The following is a 17,378-nucleotide window of genomic DNA, read 5'->3' as shown; positions in this document are numbered from 1 at the left end:
TCGTTTCGCATAGCTTGCTCTTTCCCGGGGTCGGGATTGATGTTCTGTCGAAACGGACTCACCGGCTTTCGGATCGGTGCCGACACGCTTGGCGCGCCTGCCGGGGGCCGTCCACCCCGCCGTGTCGCCGGGCACGAAGTCTTCGCCGGGTACTTCAACGCTTGTCCTCCCTTCATGGCTGCCGAGTTGCAGTCCCATTGTTGTTGTGGCCGTACTCACGTCCATTTCCGTTGTTAGATCCATAGCGCACCGGCGGAGGCTGCCCGCTGGGGCAGGGGCCGCCCGAGGCGGTCGGGCCTAGCTAAGCCTAAGCGAGGCGTTCGGTGCACAGAAAGTCCAATAATTCCCAAAATCCGGCTTCCTCCGCGTTGAATCCGGTGTCAATTCGCAGCGGATGATGTTCTGCGACTCGCCGAATACTTTAAAACAGGCCGCGCGCAACTAATCCACCCCACCGTGACGAATTAGCCCTCCCCAGTCGCGCCCCGCTACCCGCCGCCGTAACGTTAGCGGACGGAGCACGGTATGCTAAAACTCTCTATTTAGGAGGCAAATAAACGTGCAGCTAACAGCTATGTAGCATGAAACGACAATTACTTATAGGCGCAGAGCGGCGGTATCTATAGCTAAACCTCCCATGCAATTACCCGTCTTTCAGTGGTGTTCCTAACCTCTGTACAGTGAAAAGATCACAGGCCACTGGTCGGAGCTGGTGGTTGACGTTTGTTCTTGAATATAATAAGCACGCGTTAGCGCGGCTGCAGTAGATCAGATACAGCTAGTGTTCTTCACAAGCTATCCTTCGTTCTTCGAGAGAAACTGTCTTTCCTATGTCATTTCTGCCGTAATTTTCGAGTGCCAAACTTTCGTGAGCACGCTATCGTTGAATAACAGCGAGGAAAAAATTAAGGGCCACATCTCACAAAAATCCTCGTATTAAATGAGAGTTCCTAAAGAAAATCGGACGTACAAAACAAGGCACAAACAAGCAAAAGTTCTCCATTTGCGTGCGCTCACAAATTTTTCTCAGCAAGAAATAGAGAGGGAGCTGTTGAGATGGTTCCATAAGGCCAAAGAAAACATTCCGGCAAGGTTTTGTAGACAGCTAGCGAAGATACAATTAATACAGGTTCATAATGGTCAAAATTAATTTCAGTTAGTGCATTTTAACCGATGCTGCTCTTTTCACTTCCGCAAACAAATCGGCAAAACTTCAATTTCATTACTTCAATGCCTAGAAAATCTCGTAATATACAACGATAAAGAAAAAAAACATGTGGGTGTAAGATATAGTGCTCACTCAAGTGTACAGTATCAAGAACAGCGTACACAAAACCATTTTACGATTATACGGAAACACTTCTATTTTCTTGTTAGATATTGGAAATGCAGGGAAATTATGTTTCCAACAAGAAAGATACTCTAAAGTTAGCGCCCTTTCAAAATACGCTGGTTTTTCAGAAATGCACTGCTCATTTAAGCTATAATGTGTGCAAGAGAGGCATAACCACGAAACCATTTCCGCAAGGAAAGCGGCAACACTTCGCCTTGATTTGTTGAACCCTCCAGACAGCGTTTGCAGATGATATTCCAGAATCCTTGAAAACGCTAAGTTCTGTTATGCCGGCAGTACCAGCATGAAAGTTTGTCAGAGATTTGAAAAACTGCGCACAGATCATCATTTCCCCGGCATGTGACACAATGTTTCTCACAAGGACCACATTCCCATCATCTATCAGCAGGCATGAATCAGGGACGTTTGTTTCCACGACCTTGTCATGAAATGCTAGCTTGTGAAACTGCTCCCCAGAAAAATCGGGAGGGATGGGCCCAGAATCATGCGGCTTATGCGGCGATATTTCTAGCTGAGATGGCGGCATGAAATGCTCGGGGTCTTTATTGCGTTCACTCAACCGCTTCACAATCTGTTGCAGTGGCCGATTTGGAGACTTCAAATCCCGCTTTAACTGACCCAAGAAGTTCTCAAACTGGAACGCAGAGAACAAATCAAGGGGCCCAAACTTTCGTACATCATCTGGGAGGTGCACGAGGGAATGTACATTGTACACGTAAACACCTGCGCCATACAGGCTCTTGGCACCAAGGACGAACTCTTTGAGCAGTTTTTCAGCAAGTTGCAGCTTTAGCACGCAAAGCGTTGGGCTTAACAGAATTGACACTGCGATGCTCAGCTTCATGAAGTGCTGGTAGTAGCACTGCTTTATGTGGCCTTTCAAGACCACAGGGCCGAAGTACAAGAGAAAGTTGCGCAGCTCAGTTGCCTTCCACCTTTTCAGTTCCTTCAAACTTCGCGGCTTTCGAGCAATTTCCTGAGGGGTATGTTTCCGAAGCTTCATTAGCTTTTCAGAGATGCCAGCTTGGTCATCGCGGGAGAGCCTCGATCGGCGAGCTTTATTTCCCCTAAGGCGGGTTTTTCCTGCCCAGTACTCGAGGAGCCTACGCATGACTCCTAAGCAAACCAAGTGCATGTAGTCGAGAGGAAACTCAGTAACCATGCAAACTTCTAGCGCAACTAGCGGTGACTCCTCATAGTGGTGCTCTTCCTGATCACGATTAAGAAATGACTCATCAGTGCGCAAAGGACAATCCACTTCTTTAAAAACAACTTTTTTTGTACTTGGGAGAACCAACCCCTTCTTGGGTGCACTTCTCACAACCAAAAAACGCGCAGTGCGGCTTAATGCACTTCAAAAATGCCCTTGCATGTGCATCGCAAACGAACGCATGCACTCGCACATGCACTTCTTTCCGCTCTCTGTAATACCTTCAGCCCTCAAAGCGCTCATTTCTGTAATAAAGTCGGCGAGGTACTCATGCAGGTTCTCTGGCTTGTGACCTCCAGAAAAGAGAGCTACTACAAAAGGCCCAGGTTTGCAGCTTTCAACAACGGATGCCAAAATAGGCCAAAAGAACTTAGACGAACTTTTTGCGATTGGCAAACCATCTATGTTAATCAGCAGCGAAATCGACTCTCCAGGAATGCATGCTGACTTGATCAATTGTCTCAGTGTCGACTCTACCCCGAAGTAGTAATACAGGCCGGTTGCACCCATTTTTTTCACGTCGCAAAACCTTGGCGTCCCCAGCAGGGTTCTTGCATCGCCAGGTAAGTCGGGATCAACGTCGTGCTTTTTCAAAATTTTCAACAGCGAGCTAACGTGAGATGCGCATGCTTTTGTCTCGCGTGCCCAGGTCGCTAGTTCACTTGCCAGGCTCAAGTGGACCTCACTAGAGTTGGGACGCAGTGTCACAGTTTCCAGAACGTTTTCACAAGGCGCGCAAAACACGTTCTCATGCAACGAACCCGTAACCGCGATTTCTTCATCACTGCTGCCAACTATTTCCCCAGCCTCGATTCTCCGATCGTTGCTGCGGAGTATTTCCCCAGTTATCGCCTCAGGAGCCATAAGCGATGAAATCCTCGCGAACTGTTCTTGCACAGTTTCGGCAACTCTTCTTTTCCTTTGCCTGTGGCTCAAGTCTTCTAACTGCCGTCTCTGACGCTTCATCTTCAATTTCTACGGCTCGAATGGGACTCGATTGGCCCGACTATACGATCGAACAAGCATGCGCAGGATTGTTACTCACGTCCTACTGTAGTGTGCCAGATCAGCAGTCCGGTGCAACGACGCTGCCGCTCGGGACTCAGTGCAACACCACCTAGACTAGGTGGTGTTGCTCAGTGCCGACCGACTCCAGTGGAAAAGAAACGAAAAGAGAAGAAAAGCACTTCCGCCACTTGGCGTCCACAGGTGAAGTCGCCCTTGCTCTCTCTTTTCCCCCTTTCTCGTACGTAAAAGCGACAAGGAGGGAACTGCACCTCCAGGCAATCTTCATGCAGCCGTACCTGTGCAGCTGAAACCTGCCTTAACAAATAAAAATCAAAAGACGGCAAACAAAAGCGGTGGGGAGGCTACACAATGAAACGTCGCGCGACGGTGCAGTTCAGTGGAAATTCTCCGCCCGCTCTTGGGTGTTGTGGTTCGGCCTTTACATTCCAACGTGAAGAAAGCCCTTGCCTGTAGGCCTCGTTGATCAGAACGAGTAGGGCCTGTGAAGAATACCCCTTCATCTTTTGAGGTTTTGAGAGAGCAGAGAGGGAAAAGGGCCCGAAACTGTCTGACGACGCTTGTCGACACCTCATCAGGCCCGAGGGGTAGAGGGAGGGGGGATTGAAAGGGGGATAGTAGGAAATGGAAAGAGAGGAGTTATTGTTTTGGAGTTTAATTAGAGAGCAAGTGGTCGAATTTTAGGGTGGCAACCGCAGTGGGTGTGCACGCTGAAAAGTTATTTTGAGCGAGTCGGATCGGCATACATTTATAAAGGAATGCTTCAAAACGAAACACGGAATGGACGTAGGTACACCCTACAAGTCCATCTTTATAGTAGTCGTAAGGTGTAGTGGGGAAAAGTTTTAAAAACACCGCCATGGTTCATACAGGCTTCAGAGACAAAAATTCAATGACATTTAAAGACTTTCAAGGGATTCGTAAGGGGAGAACATGTGGGAACATTTACGACCGATCTGCTCACACGTCAAAGTTACAACTTCTCGGGGGTGTTTAGGTTATAGAAGGCGTTTGGGTGCAAAAACAGATTTAGGCGAGCATTTTAGGCAGCAGCATGCATGTGTTGTGGTTGTGGAAGTGCGAAGCGCGAAAATAGTACGCATTTTTTGTTATGAGTGTTCTTTCTCTATAGTTCTGTATTATTTTAGGCAAGTGGAAGGTTGTGCAACCTTGCCAAAAATGCCTACTTGCTTAATAATAGCCAGATTAAAATACGCCTAGATTTAATGCAAGTTTTTATTTCCGCTCTTTTCTTTTTTTTTCCTAGCGACTTATTATCACCAGTATTTCAAAAAAACATCAGTGACAGCATCATCTAATTATTCACTCGTTTTTTTGTAACAACTTATCCTCACAGTTTTTTTTTTTAATCAGCGACGTACAATGACTTTTTTCCCAACCGGGATATGCAATAACATATCCGCAAATGAGCGTCATCACAGGGAGAATAAGAATACTAAGACAGCACTCAGGGACAGGAAACGAGCTACCTGGATCAGGGAACAAACTCGAGTAGACGATTTGATAGTTTACACAGTAATGGACTTGGGCTGGCCATATAGTGAGACGCACTGACAACCAGTGGACAATTATGGTAACAGAGTGGATACCAAGAGATGGGTGCAGGCCCGTTCGTCACATGGCGTTTTGTTATAAGCCGGTTCGTAGTAGGCAGTTTGGTCACATAGGATCATTCGCCATAGGCCTGTTTGTCACTTAGGAAAGTTCGTCACAGGGGTGGAAAATCGAAGTTCGCGGAGTTTTTAGAAGTGTGTAAGCGATTATAAGACATTACTTGCATTTTCTGCGTAATGATTGCTAAATGGAAAGTGTAATAATAAACAACCTCATCAGTTAAATAAATAGTTCCTACACTTGCAATAAACCAGTAATGAATGGCACACCCGCCGCGGTGGCTCAGTGGCTAAGGCGTTGCGCTGCTGAGCACGAGGTTGCGGGTTCGATTACCGGCCGCGGAGGCCGCTTTTCTGATGGAGGCGAAAAGCAAAAACGCCCGTGTGTGCGAGATTTCGGCGCATGTTAAAAATCCCCAGGTGGTCAAAAGTAATCCGGAGCCCTCCACTACGGCGCGCCTCATCGCCTGCGTTGCGTAGGCGCGTTAAACCATGCAATCAGTCAGTCAGTAATGAATGGCACGGGATGGCCCATGTGCTCCCGTGAAAAAGCATTTATTAGTCCTTTTTTTACAATTCAAAACGCAGTATTCTATGAAGGTTGCCCTCAAAGTTGTCAGCCGATTGGCGTCGCTGTAGAGGCTTCTCACTGTTTGAAGTGTAGACTGATTGGCTTTGATCGGAGTGTACGAGATGCCTGTATTGGTGCCTTTTATTTCCATGTAGAAATGGAAAATAAAATCATGTGCGAAAAGGGCATATTTTTTAAATAACATGTTTACGAAAAGGGAACCTATTTTATATCGTTTTATAGCTGCCTTGAAGAAGCAAAAAATGTAGAAAAGATGGAAAGGATTGTGCTCCAATTACGGCACTATCCTTGTCCACTCCGATTGGCCTTCACTTCTGAAGAGGCCGAGATGAAGGAGAACATATGTTAGGCTGGTACCATGTGATTCTCACAACTCTTTTTCAGTAGGGCGTGTTAAAAGATGCTTCACTACATCTTTCCGTCCTCGTGTGGGGCTCACGGACGCAGAAGTGGCTTGCTGCAATGAAAATGAGGCGCGGGTTCTTCGTGGCCCCTCTTCCAAGATATTTTCTTTATTCTGCTACGTCTCTTCTTCACTATTTAGCCCAAGGTCGTTAACCTTGCAGCTATATTCCGGTTAGAACCATGTTGCCCTACCTTCCCACTCTGCCTAGCATTCTTTGCTGCAATGTCCCGGATGCACGGCCGCCAGAAAGAAGAAAAAGAAAAGCAAACATGTCGGCCGAATACACGTAATTAAGCAAAACTGTTGGGCAAGTTGCCGCATTATGATTAAAGAAATAGAGCGCGACTTGGACAACGACGGTAAAGAAGGACGACGGGACAAGCGCTCACTTGCAACTAACATTTATTGAGGCAAGTGCATCTTTATAGTTTTATATTTATAGCATAGTTCTTCTCTTAACAATGATACGCGCGCGCATTTACCCGCGCATTGCCAAGATTGCAGGTTTGTCAGTCCTTTGGAAAAATGCAGACCTTTCTTTAAGCAGATTAGAATTCTCGGCAGGAGCGATAATACAGTGGCGAGGTAGCTCTTGGAAGCGTTTTATATTAAGCAGGAAGGGGACAAGTGCGTCAGCCATACTTCTGTGCTTTTGCGTGCCAGCGAGTTTGAATTTTTGAAAACGTCACTTTGATCATGTTCTCTGGTTGATGCGTTCCATGTAGTGTACCGAAGTGCGCGTGCGCATGCTCCTGATGATTCATGTATAAATATGAGACGATGCCTCAATAAATGTTACTTGCAAGTGAGCGCTTGTCCCGTCGTCCTTCTTTACCGTCGTTGTCCAAGTCGTGCTCTATTTTTTTAATCGAATCCACGTCATTCTCTCAATGCTTTCTCAGTAGCATGTAGTGTAAAAAGTCTGGTACTACATCTTTCCGTACTCGTGTGGGGCTCAAGTACACCCCAAGCGGCCACAACAATGAATAGCGCGCGCGCAATTTCTTCCCGACTCCTTTTCCAAGAGTTTTTTTTTTTTTTTTTATTGTGCTACCTGCCTTCCTCGCCTGCCTCTTTGTTGTCGTTAACCGTCTTATCTGCTTCGCTGATACCCATATGCCCGTCAAAAAAGAAAAGAAAGCTAAACACGAGGACTTTTATTTTGCCCCATTGGTCGAACGGGAATGTTCGCCTGTTACGAACCGGCCTATTACCAATCGGCCTATGACGAAAGGCCATGTGACGTACGGGCCGTATCCCCCAAGGGGGTGGGTCTAGAAGAAGGAGAAGGCTCATAACACAATGCAGGGATGGAATAGGAAAATTCGGTAGCAAAGAGTAGATAGAGCACCTCAGGATAGGTGTCGTCGGAGGTCAATGGGAGAGGCCTGCAGTGGACTGAAGTAGGCGGTTGATGGTTATAATGATGATGAAATATTTTATGGAGTTTAATCGTGGGTCATTCGGTTGTCATCTATTACAGCTTTTGACGTCAATTAAGAAGACTGCAGTAACAGTTATTATCACAAAATATTCAGACAGAAATCGTGCCCACTTGCGCACTGCTGTGTGAAGGAAAGAAGTGACAACAAAGCGGGGCCTACTGTATTCCACAAAGGAATGAGGATATTGTACAGTCATGGAAAAATGAAACGCGAACACACAGATAGCCCGATTTCTTTCCACGTAAGTCAAAGGACGCGTGGCGTAGTTACAAAAACAAAGTTGGGCTTTCCAAATATAACAATAGCGCGCAATCATTTGTCCTCAACGCGGTTTTCTTTCAATTGTCCGTGTTCTGGTTATGTTCGCATTTCATTTGTCCATGACCGTACTTGTGAACTACAAATACGGCTCCAAGAGAAAGCTGTACAGCTTTGTTATACACTTCGCAGTTGAAAAAAAAATCTCGTGATTCTAGATTATCCCTCTGGGACCGCCACTTATCAACGCCAATCACTCTACCAACTAAGCTAACCAGGAGGCTAACCCTTTTGTAGTGCTGAAACGAATTAATCGCAACATGAAGTGAAGGATGAGGGAAAGGTTAAAGAGAATCCCGGCGTTCAAGTTGATGACAAATGCGGAATATTCTACCCCCACAATAAGGTTTGAGCTAGTCAAAAGTGACCAGAATTATACTTTTTTCGTATTTATTTTACATTTTATGTGTTTAATACTGCACACAGTAACAAGACGCTATGGTGGCAGCGATAAAAAACATCGTTCCCGAAAGAAAAATAAAGAAAAGGATACCGGGAAACTTCTGTTCTTTTTCCCATCGTGCCCCAAATTCTTCCTTTCTATTTCGTTTGCCGTGACAGTGAGGGAAATAACGCGAATATGTAGACACGCATATTTGTCTTTTTTTGCTAAAAAGACCCGCTGTTTCACACTTGAATGAATCATGCACATGGCAGACTAATGCCCTTACAATAATCATAATTGCCCAGCCGTGCAGAGTTTCCGTCGCACAGCCTCTCCCCAGCTTTCCACTCCGAGCACGGCTCCGCGCGTGGCAGAAATTTGTTCCGCATGTCACTCAGTATATCCACATCATGTCGGACAAAAAAAAAAAAAATCCTGAAACCTCGTGCGTGAGGAACGCAAGCACGGCCTACTTGGAATGAGCCATTAGGCTGTCAAGGCTCACGGGAGAAGCTAAACCGTCGCGGAACCCAACCTACCCGCGGGAACTTCGGCGAAATTTCTCAGAATTAAACCTAAGCATAACAATAGATTTGAGCGTACGTTCAGCCTAATACGGATTCCCTGTGTGGCTGCAGTTATACGAACTTCCTACATGGTTCGTTTTGTAGCAACTTTGCGCTTAACTACCAACAACGCGTTTATGTAGACAAAGCGCCTCCAATAGTGGGTGTAGCTCTTCCGCGCGGCCTCACGCATGGAGCTGTGATGGTGCCCCTGGCCGTAGCCTTTGTCCTCAAAGGAAGCTTGTGCAAGAGTTAAATGACCGTCTCTGTTAAATGGCAAGGGGCGACTTCCCACTGTTGAATTCATGGAATCGTTGACGGGCCTATTCCTTGAATTGAACCGTGGGAAGTCGCCCTTGTCATTTAACAGAGACGGTCATTTAACTCCTGCACAAGCTTCCTTTGAGGACAAAGGCTTGCAGCAAAAGAAAAGGCGTGATAATAGCAAAGTATTGCCTATTTTCGGAGAAAAACGAGTTTCTAAGCTGCAGCTGCAAAATTATCGAGGTCCAAAATCTTGATTAGTGTCACTTCGCTTGATTCGAACTGCAGATATCGAAGCATTTCAGGTGGTGAGCACACTAACGCAGCTTAGCTAACGCAATAAGCCATTCATCGAGTAAAGTTATTTTTTTTAAATAGCGACACATCGGCGAGCGCAATGCACCAGTACAGCTCTATGTTGACTAACGGTCAGCAGTACCGGCCCACTCACATTTCTGGTTCTTTACATAACCTAAATAATGCCGTCACTGTAAATAGGTTCAACGCACAGGCTCAAGTGGAACTCGCTCCTCAAACGTTAATAAAATTATGTATCCTTGCGAGTATTGCACACCAGCCAGCTTAATTTAAACGACAGTTGTACGTGTTGCTCCGCTTCATAAGAAAACTGCCTTCATGAAAAAAGTATGGTAGCCAGTCATTGTACGCATTAAACACCGGTCGAGGGCTGCTTAGTGCACGCATATTTTGATTGAAATGTCTGCCACTGGGTTGCCTGGTATTCGCAATCACAAAAAAAAAAGGCAAGCAAAGGAAGCACGCGATGACGGACACGTGCAACAAAAAATTTGTATACCGCATTTAACTCCAGTAAATTCAGCCTTAGCCAATATAATATACATGAACAGATGCAAAATACATTGGCACAAATGCAAACATATAAACACAAACACACTGTCCTTCCCTCATGCAGGCACTCATGCACAGGTGCAGAAGTGGTGGGACCATTTCTTCCTAGTTTGAAGTTGGGACCATTTGTTCCGGAACCATTAGTTCCGGGGCCATTTGTTCCGGGACCATTTATTCCGCGACCGCATGTAATGAGCTACGTTCCTTTTCTCCCGGCCATTACGAATTAGGGTTCATTTAATGAACAAAGCACCCACAAAAACGCATACTTTTTTTACTGCGTCGTAGATAGGACAAGTGCGTCTGAAACTTTTAATTGTACAATTTAGTTGCGAAACAAAACTTTGGGCCTATTTCTATTACGGCCAGCCGTACGAAGGCGCGTAAGAGTGAAAAGTAAACTGGAGGTAAACTTGTTCCCTAGGTCATTGATAGCTCCTCTAATTTTGGCCGTTTGTCGCTTTGGCAAAATGAGACTATCCGGTACAAGCTCGGGCTCCAATATTACCCCGTAAAGCGAGATGGTTGGATAGAAACTGTGGTATACATTAGAATAATGCTCTCTACAGAGGAAAACACCAATTATTCACAAATAGAAATTTAATAAATTTGCTCTCTATGCGCTAGCGCAGTAGCGCGCGAATGCCAAACGCGTTGCTGCGGAATGTGCTTCTGGGTAGAAGTTCGAAATATCATGTCACAACTTCAGCTAGCGTTTAGGGTATATATTCAATTTGACGATATAAATGTTATTTGAGTTCACATTGCAATATGTATGTCTGTTTACAGTCAGGTCGGTTTGGTTAAGAAGACAGAAGGCGCTAAACCAGAAGCTGCGCGGCATGGTTACGAATTGACAATTTCAAACAGCTGTCTTAGCCTCATTACGCGTTGGCAAAGCTCATTTCCATTGTGGTGAAGCTACACCTGAGTAATGAAGCGCGCTGTAGTGGAGGGCTCCGGATTAATTTTGTCCACCTAGGCATCTTTAACGTGCGCCGGAATCTCCCCACGGGAGTTTTCACTTTTCGCCTCCATGTGAAAAGTAGCCACCGCGCCGGGATCGCACCCGCGTCCGAATGTCAAGAACCGAAACATCTGACTGTCGACCAAGGATGTTACTTTTAGAGAGTGTAGTTTTTATCGCGCGAACGCATTTATTTATGGGCTGTGGCGGGAAGGCAAAAAAGATTGGCCGCCTATCTGCTCACTTCGCTGCAAATGTCGTCGAAAGACGATATTATTCTGCCGCCCTTGCCACGTGCCTCTGATATCTCCCACGCACACCTCTCACGATGTTACTATCCTGCCCCGCTCCTCACACGATAAACGCAATGGAGGTTTACTTTAGTCAATTCAATTTTTTCCGCCGTCCACTGCTCACGCGGAGCTTTTGTTAATCCACGAATAAAACGCCACCCCAATGCCTAAGCTGGCACTGAAACCCCTTTTAAATTTTAAGTCAAAAATTTGTCTTCAGTGATTTTTTTTTAATTTGCTATCGCAAAAATCAAGCTCAGTTCTGTTTTTAATTAATAGAACACTGTGGGTACCACGTGCACTGATGATTTACCTTAAATATGCCTGATGTTTTGTTTGCTCAACAATGTTGACAAGTGTGAAGCACGTGTCCAGATTCAGTGGTTTGGAAAGGGTTTGTCATGGTAAACTTATCCTTTGTTCAATTATTCTTTTTCGGCCGAGTGGCTTAACCGACGGACGGACAGACAGACAGACAGACAGACAAAATTTTCTGGTTTTTAAGGAGCCCAAGAAAGACTATCAGCTTTAAAAAACCACTCTTTCCGGCTGTCTTTAACTTCGCCGCGTTATTCCTTGGTGCAAAAAGATATACGACAAGCCGCGGTGTATCAGTGGCCGAGGTGTTGTGCTGCTGAGGCCAAAGACGCGGGTTCGATTATCGGCGCGGCAGCTGCTTTTCTGATAGAGGCGAAAAGCGAAAACGCCCGTGTCGGTGTGTTCGAGATTTCGGCGCACGTTAAAGATCCCCAGGTGGTCAAACTTAATCCGGAACCCCCCACAACGGCGCGCCTCATCGCCTGTATATTGTCGGCGCGCTAAACCTCACAATCATTCGAATAAAAACGATACACGAAAAGTGGTTCAACGAGAACGTGGCTTCTCGCCGCTGTAACTATACCCATGGAAGCTGGGCATGAAATACAAGCCGACGACAGAAGGTAAACAACGACACGTTGACGATTTATGTGGCTTCCACCGTATTAAGCTTGCTGGTATTATACTATTAGGAAGTGTTGGCCCTAGCCGCCAGAGCTGCTGAAACGAGCTGGAAGTTGTCCGTTGAAGACACGCCGGATATAGCAGAATCTGTGACGGCACGCCGACGGCATGCACATATGATGCAAAAATATATACGTGAAATAAGAAAACAATTATTCTCCCCACTTTTAGTGTGTCAAAATAGTGAAGAAAGAGCTAGAATTAATTACTGACCGGTACAGGCTGGATCCTGGAAGCGTAATCTGGCGCGTGCGATTCACAGTACGCGTGAGACTCACGTATGAGCTTTGAAACCGCCGGCTTTATGTTCGCGCGTGCCATTCCTAGATGACCCTGGGGTTTGGGGGAGGATGGTTTGACCCCCTGAATCCCCTCCCCACTAGCCACGCAAAATGTGTAAAACCGGAGTCCTTCAACACTGGTCCAAACCCAGTTGTATTGTGAACTTAGTTTGAACACTATGTTAATGTTTGAAGCGTAACATTACTCGGTTGTTGTAGCTTAAACGTTAAAATTATATTCAGAGTTATTACGTTACCTGTCTGTTTTACTTTGAGCGTTCTAATAACGTTATACTTCTTATATTACTTTAACGTTATGCATTGAACATTGTAATAATGTTGCAATAAAGATGTTCCCTATAACGTTGCTTTGCGGTTACATCTTAACATTATAATAATGTTTACCTTTTTACGTCCCACTAATGTTCTGTCCTAAACATGCCCTGAACATTATTATAATGTTTGGATATTTACATTACTTTAACGTTGAGTCCTGAGCATTGTAATAACGTTACCATTTCTAACATCGGTCATAAGTTGTTTCCTGAACATGCCCTGAACGTTGTTATAATGTTTGTATATTTACATTATTTTAATGTTCAGTCATAAGCATTGTAATAACATTAGCATTTCTAACATTGGTTTTAAGTTGTTTTCTAAACGTTAAATAAATGTTGGGAACAAAACGTTAACATACATGTTTGTTTTCAACGTAAAAATAACGTTTCTAACATAACATAAACATTGAATGTTTTTTTAAACATTACATAAACATTGTCACGTAACATTTAACGTTATTTAAACTTTCGCAACTTCCAGATAACGTTATTCTAATGTTCTGTGCTACTTGGGCGTACGCTCCAAGTTTCCAGGTGTTGTTTACAAGATCCCGTGCGCCGAATGCAAATTAGTGTACATGGTGAAACGGGCAATCTTCAAAGAAGGTTAACGCAGCACCGGAACGAAGTGAACAAGGGCCATGCAAAAACAAGCGCACTGGCGGAGCACTGTGAGAAAACAGGACACGTGGTCGACTGGGACGAGGCGAAAGTTCTGACAACCGAGCGCAATCTGTTTCTCGATTGCTGCTCGAATCCCTCATCATTCAGACGACGCCCGACACTTTCAACAGAACGGACGGCAATCTGCACCATGACGCATTTCCAGATACAGGCAAGGTCCGGGATTTTGCTGCCAAATTCATCAAGAATCCCGGAGTAGCACTCTCCTTTGTTCCGGACAGCAACGGTCATTCGCGCGTTAAAAGAAAACTGCGAAGAAGGTGCAGGAAATACACTGCAAGTTAATACATTCCATGTAATCGCGATGTTAGTTCGACATCAAATTTCCCTGACACGCTTGCTTCTCCATATCCCAAGTAGCACAGAACATTAGAATAACGTTATCTGGAAGTTGCGAAAGTTTAAATAACGTTAAATGATACGTGACAATGTTTATGTAACGTTTAAAAAAACATTCAATGTTTATGTTATGTTAGAAACGTTATTTTTACGTTGAAAACAAACATGTATGTTAACGTTTTGTTCCCAACATTTATTTAACGTTTAGAAAACAACTTAAAACCAATGTTAGAAATGCTAATGTTATTACAATGCTTATGACTCAACATTAAAGTAACGTAAATATACAAACATTATAACAACGTTCAGGGCATGTTCAGGAAACAACTTATGACCAATGTTAGAAATGGTAACTTTATTACAATGCTCAGGACTCAACATTAAAGTAATGTAAAAATTCAAACATTATAATAACGTTCAGAGCATGTTCACGGCAGAACATTAATGGGATGTAAAAATGTAAACATTATTATAATGTTAGGAAGCAACCGCACAGCAACGTTATAGGTAACACCTTTATTGCAACATTATTACAATGTTGAAGGCATAACGTTGAAGTAACTTTAGAAATTTAACGTTATTAAAATGCTCGAGGTAATACTGTCAGGTAACATAATAAATCTGAACATAAGCATAACATTTAAGTTACAACGGCAGAGTAATGGTATGCTTGAAGCATTAAAGAAATGTTCAAACTAATTGCACAATACGACAACTGGCTTTTACCAAAGTCCTCAAGGGGTACAGGGGGTCAAAACACGTCCTCTCCCCGAAATTTCTCGTGAAAGAGGTGGGGCGGGGGGGGGGGGGGGTCATCTAGGACGGGTATTTCGTGTAAACGTGAATCGCACGCGCCAGATAACGCTTCCAGGCTCCAGCGCGTACCGGTCGGTTCTTCTGGCTCCCTCTTCACCATTTTGATATACTAAAAGGATGAGGATAGTTCGGGTTATTTCCTTATTTCTCATATATAGAACTTTGCATCTCGTGCCGTCGGCGTGTCGCCACCGATTCTGCAATCTCTGGCGTGTCTTCCGCGGCCAACATCCAGCTCGTTTGAGCAGCTCTGGCAGCTCTGGCAGCTTGGGCCAACAATTCCTAATAGCATAATACCAGTCTTAAGCTGACAGACCGCTGGAACCCAGATGCTCGTTCAGCCAGTCACATATATTTTTTTGCACCAAGTATCAGCACAGCCAAGAGGCCACCTTTTTATCTTCTTTTCCGCGATCGACGCGTGCCTACCTCAGCTTTTCGTTTTAATCTTTTCCGCAGCCTTCACGCAACCTCCGTTACCTCCCGTCACAGCTCCTACAGCATGTGTTGCGCCATAGAAACTAGGTTCGATAAAGTAACAAGCCTTGGTCGATGACTGGAGGACAGATGTCTCTTTGGGCCCCTGACATTAGAAAGATCAGAGCTCCAGTCAATGTGCAGGGAGAGGGAGCTGTTTGAAATTGTTCCGAATGCGTAAATGTGCCGCGCATCTTGTGTCCGAACCCCTTCCGCCTCTTCAACTCGCGAGCCCTGGCGTAACTTATGTTGTGACCTTAAATAAGCTCCCCGCTTGTTACATTGTTAAATTGGTTGAAAGAGTATACACAATCACCTAGCTATCTCGAATTAGGCTTCAAATGAAGAAAAAGGACGCTCTAGGCGAATGAAACCAACTGTCTGTTCTTAGCAGACATCTTGACGAATAGGCAGAAAGGCAGTTTAGTGGGTAAGCTTTACGGACAAATACCTCTCCCCCCCCCCTGGTTTAAAATCCTGGCTACGCCAATGCTTTTAAAAATCGCAGCCACATTATTTCAGTGCTTGACTGCATTTTGACGCCGGAGATTCGCTGAGACAACGGTTGTAAGTGTGTATGCACGCGTGTTTATTTTGTGTTATGAGCCCAGCCGCCAACATGTTGAGGAGGATAAATTACAGCCCCAATCGGGCACCAGTTGTGGTTTTTGGCCGCTGCGAGTCCGCGCTAAACATTTCCCAGGCAAGGCGACTTTCCCCTCAGTTGCCTTTGTTCCTTCAGTTCAATCAGAGTCATTGAAGGACCCTGGTTCAATTGAAGGAATAGCTCCGTCAACAACCGGTTCTATTCATGACCAGTCCTATTGTTGCCCACCGCCCCTCCCCTCGTTTTGCAAGGCGTGTTTCATGCGGGTGCGCGCGGTGGGTGGGGGCTTGCTCCCCCTCTCACGACCCGACCCGCAGGGGAAGTGCGTCAAAAGCCTGTTCTTGCGTCTTGTATTCCGGCGTGAGGCTGCCTGGTATTTTTCTTTTCTGTCATCTGCACCGAGCGCAAGAAAGAGCGACAACACAGATCAGCAGAAGGTGCTTTGCGTCATCGAGAAATACACTTGTTGCCGGGAAACAACGATTTGCAAGTAAAATGCAGGTTACTTCAAATATACACGCAAACACGCTTTTAACTATTTTCAATAAGCATCATAAAGTTAAATTTATTTTAGAAAACAGTAATACTGAAAAAATGAATATGAATTGATAGTTTTATGTGTAATTTTTACATCCCTGTCACGTTTGCACCGCAAATTCTGCGCTATTGAGACCTACTTCTTATCAATGCGGCGATCGAATTAACACCCATTGGATGATCTGGTAGATTTGCAACGAACTCACACAGTGAAAGCCAGAGTTGCCCTGCGCATGCAACGCGAAACTACGACACCGCAGTTTCGCGTTATTTTGTTTCGTATTAGCCATATAAAGTACAACAGTATTGTTATGGTGCGTCAGCCACAGAGGAAGGAGACACGAACGCCAGTGCCTAGCCTCCTCGGACATGTGCTTAATTGTAGCCAAAACAAGACGCTGGGCGCGCTCAGATCGACTCTGAGGTGTACATGTATTGAAAAGGAAATAGACGAAGCTCAGGCGTTCTTGGTCTGCGCGGTGCCTTCTGTTCTGTAAATACGCCTTGTTGGTTGATGGATTGTAGGGTTTAACGCGCCGATGCAATGCAGGCGATGAGGCGCGCCGGAGTGGAGGGCTCCGGATTAATTTTGACCACCTCGGGATCTTTAACGTGCGCCAAGATCTCGTACGGACGGGCGTTTTTGCTTTTCGCCTCCGTCAGAAAAGCGGCCGCAGCGGCAGGGAATCGAACCAGCATCCTCGTGCCCAGCAGCACAACGCCTTAGCCACAGAGCCACCACAGCGGGTGTGAATACGCCTTGTAAATACATCTTCGTTTCACGTCTTCCTCTCTGTAACATGTTGGTGGCGGTTGCTAACCATACATCCGTGCTCCTGCCTCGAGCCTATACGAGCTAAGTGCTCACAAATGATGATACCCAACGCTCACGCTCGCGCTACAAACGGCTAGCCTCCTGGTTATAAGTTTAGTCGGGAAATCGACTTCATGATGTCGATGGGCGGTG

At 45.3% G+C, this 17,378-nt stretch overlaps 1 pseudogene; it reads right to left on the bottom strand.

The window, feature by feature from the left end:
- Positions 1-1,481: 1,481 nt before the first annotated feature.
- Positions 1,482-3,530, bottom strand: LOC144143452 (uncharacterized; annotated as a pseudogene).
- Between the last annotated feature and the right edge of the window lie 13,848 nt (positions 3,531-17,378).

This window comes from Haemaphysalis longicornis, unplaced genomic scaffold, assembly GCF_048455015.1.
Source record: "Haemaphysalis longicornis isolate Haplotype H1 unplaced genomic scaffold, Haemaphysalis longicornis Haplotype H1 scaffold_6, whole genome shotgun sequence".
NCBI classification, from domain to species: Eukaryota; Metazoa; Arthropoda; class Arachnida; order Ixodida; family Ixodidae; genus Haemaphysalis; species Haemaphysalis longicornis.
The sequence above is the reverse complement of the archived record's forward strand: the minus strand, read 5'-3'. Positions and strand labels throughout refer to the sequence as shown.